The following is a 3,846-nucleotide window of genomic DNA, read 5'->3' on the forward strand; positions in this document are numbered from 1 at the left end:
GAAAACCAAACCCAACGTTGAAAATGAAAATCAGGTTTATGTCTGAATCCAATGTCAGATTGACGTTGATCTCCAACGTTGGACAGACGTTGTATTGTGGTTGAAAATTAAAAACTCGGGTTGACGTCAGAAACCAACATCAGTCGGGTTCTGACGTCAACCCGACTTTTATTTTCAATCAATATCCAACGTCAATCTGATGTCAGGTTCTGATGTCAATCAGATGCAGGGTTCTGACGTCAACCCGACTTTCATTTCCAACCACAATGCAACCCCTGCAACCACAATCATCCACTGACTGATGTTACTTTTTACTCAAGGACCTTGACAGAATTGTAGTGGAGTAAAAAGTACGATATTTGTCTTTCAAATGTAGTGAAGTTAAAGTAAAAAGTTTCCAGAAAAAATAATACTCAAGTAAAGTACAGATACTCAAAAAGTGTACTTAAGTACAGTACTCAAGTAAATGTATTTTGTTACTGTCCACCTCTGTATTTGATACATTAAGTATCCTTACCCCTTTAAAGAAGGGTTTGTTAGAACTAAACTGATGGTTTGCTCAAGGCTGTTGATCTGCTGAATTTCAAACAATGCTATAACTTCTTGCTTTCCTGTATTCTGCTTCAGCTCTTTTTTCCCTTGGTAAATTGTATGCATGTATGTGTGTGTATGTTAGAGTAGTTTAAGTGTTTAGACTAGTTAATAAAATCTTGTTCATGTTACACGCAAAGTTGTCCGTGTCTCAAGCTCATAACTGGAGTCACTAATCATTTAGATCTTGGTTACTGCTCTTAGTAGTATTGTAAATTAAGAAAGACATTTCCCATGCCCCGGAAATGTACATTTCTTAGAGTTAATAAACAATTGATCCTGAGTGTTCATGGGACAAATAGGTTCATTGATTGTAATATTAATTTACGACAGTAAATTAATTATATTAACTAATCCAAATATTCATAATCAATTATAACCAGTTATTATTGATTATTAATATTTCATATAGAGCTAATTTGCTACACTTTACTTGTGAAAATATACCATAGCGAATAAAAAAATTTGTTCAATGTGGTAATGAAACATATTATTAGAAGAGAGATCAGTGTTTATCGTCCATGCCTTTCCTTTTATCTCAACAGGTTCTGAAAAACCAGTGCTGTGAGGTATATTATGATTGTGAGTTTTGGCACAGGCATAATCATATCTTTAGACAGGAACTTAGCACCTGACACCATTTTTCAGTATTCAGAACAGGAATGTAAACCGTAACTCTTAAAGTTGAAGGATCCTTGCCCTCATCCGCATGCTGTCCCAGATGAATGACTTTCTTTCTTCAGTTGAATACAAACAAAGATTTTCAGAAAACTTATCCTTCTCTGTTACACAAAGTGAACACAACTGTAATCCAGATGACACCAGTGGATGACTCAATGGCAAAACAATGTGTGAACAAGATTTTAAACTTTTAAAACTGTAAACCATCGCTAAATGGTTGTCACGGCTCATAGCAAGGAAGACGGAGATGAAAGTAGTTCAAACACTTTCTTTAATAATCTAAACTCAGGAACAGGCAAACAGGTGAGACATGAACAAACAATACCAGACCATGAACAGAATACAGGCAGGAGCTTAAATACACAGTGATGATTAACACAAATGACAGGCAGCTGTGAGGAAGTGATCAGTGTCCATGGTAACAGATTAGTGGCGGGAAACAGACAGGGAAACACAAGTGAGGAATGAAAACAACTAAAAGTCTAAGAACAGGGGCCTGTTTCAGAAAGGAGGTTAAGTGAAAACTCTGAGTATGTTAACCCTGAAGTGAGGGAAACGCTGGGTTTTCTGTTTCAGAATGGGAAGTAGCCTATGTCAAACCTGAGAAAGCAGAGCAAGTCAAGCCCGTTTCTGAAAGAGAGGTAACTTATACTCAGAGTCAGTTACCATGGTCACCTAACCTGTTCGGGAGCAGGTTCTCTTCGGTAAACCCAGAGTTTCTTTCGGTCTCCTCCCCTTTTTTTTTAAAAGAGGAAGCAGTGTTTAAACACCTCATTCATTCTTTCAGTAAATTTATTCACTGCTGTTTTTACTGCTGTTTTTTTCTATTTTTTTTTTAATAAGATGAAGTCTATATAACTCCTTAACTGGCAACTGAAAATACAGTAGTAGATTAGAGTTACATAATGTAGTTCTAAACAAATTCTACAGAATTAAACTGTGGCATTTACTGAAAATCACTGAACTATGTTCATCTGTGCAACAGAAGTTGATGGACTGTCCTCCTGCTGTTCTTCCACACTCTGGGGAGATAAGAATACCCATTTATACTTAGATTTAAACTTAGATTCTATAGGCTACTCCACATAAAAATGTCAAAAAATCTGAATGTGTAGATTGTTTGATGTGTAGACACATAATATTAACATTACCTTTGTAGGCCTCTCTGAGGCAGCAGAAACTCTTTATCCCCATCGGCCTGTGAAGATGAGCATTTGGTCGGGTACACTTTATAGCACTATTTGTCATCATTTCTGGTGTATTGAGTAGGCTACTTACAACTGCCTCGGGTTCTGTTGGGACAGGAGGCTCCACAAGACAGATATTGACATCAGAATCTGTTGGGACCAACAAAAAACCCAACCCAAAGTAAAATAAATGGAAATATCAAAAATAGCCTATATAAAAAATAACGCATATGTAAACCTCTTACATTTTATGAAGGCCCTTGGATCTTCGGGATTGACTGGCTCTGATGAAGTCCCTCAGCCAAAAATGAACATAATGGTGACAATGGTTAAATCATAAATTGCTTTTTTTATTTTATTTTTTATTCTTTTTTGCCAGTTGTGACCTGGAATGTGTTTGTTTTTCCCTTCTTTGCACATATGATAGACTAACATCTATCCATCGCCATCTACCCACAGTAGAGTTTTAATTCTCAATCTGTGCTCAATGAAAGGGTTGAAGCAGGAGCGGCTGGTAGTTGGAATGTTGCCGTTCATCTGAGGCCACACACAATAACAAAGACCTACTTCAGTGTTTTCAGATGCATCAAACAAAGATTTATCTGTATCTTTGCAGGAAGTGTTGGTTTATAGTCTGTTTTGTCTAGAAAATACACTTTAAAACAAAACTAGTATACCAAAGGTTTTACAAAATGTTTAAGGAAGTGTATAAAGGGGAGTCACATGGGGAAGTTGTCACAACGGATGTATCTCAGCAACTAGTGTTTTGATCAGTGTTGATGTGGGGATATCACATTACAAGTAACTTTTAAATGTGCAACAACATTTTTGAGTTACTTTTCAAATAAGTAACGCAAGTTTTTATTTGCGTTTGTTTTCTTATTTATTGACAGCCTTTGTGTCCTCGTGTTGAGAGAAATCGGGAGTAAGTGCAGAGTGCTGTGTGAACATGATGCTTATTGTAGATCTGGACTAATGTGAACTTTTACTCATCTCGCTGGCACTAAAACAGATTAAATATGCCTCAAAAGAAATAAAAATAGAAAAACAGTGGAATGCAAACTCAGAATATTATGCAAATATGCTAAATAACACATATATAGGCTACTTTATGCATTTAATCTCATTTTATTAATCAATGTCTTTGCTGCTGTCCTTAGATGATCCAATTCAACCATACGAATAAGCCAAATTACTTTTAGATATCATATTTGTGTTTAATTTTTTTTATTGCTGTGTTTTTGTTATTAAACAAACAAACAAACAAGCAAGCCCAGCCCAGTGAGGTATTCCAGAAAGCTAAGCTATCTTAGCGTCAAACATACACTGAACTCTTGGTTGATAAACCCAAACCTTGCTTACTCGGGGTATGCTGGTTCCAAAAACA

The 3,846-nt window shown here is 36.2% G+C and overlaps 1 long non-coding RNA gene across 1 annotated transcript; it reads right to left on the minus strand.

Moving 5' to 3' along the window:
• Positions 1–1,525: 1,525 nt before the first annotated feature.
• Positions 1,526–3,386, minus strand: LOC311083302. Its single transcript, XR_014606267.1, has 4 exons — positions 2,705–3,386; positions 2,551–2,609; positions 2,424–2,470; positions 1,526–2,294 (listed from the first exon to the last, which is right to left on the minus strand). It is a non-coding gene; the product is annotated as an uncharacterized lncRNA (long non-coding RNA).
• Positions 3,387–3,846: the final 460 nt, after the last annotated feature.

The sequence above is a fragment of the Abramis brama genome (genome assembly GCF_963993115.1).
Source record: "Abramis brama genome assembly, chromosome: 5".
NCBI lineage: Eukaryota > Metazoa > Chordata > Actinopteri > Cypriniformes > Leuciscidae > Abramis > Abramis brama.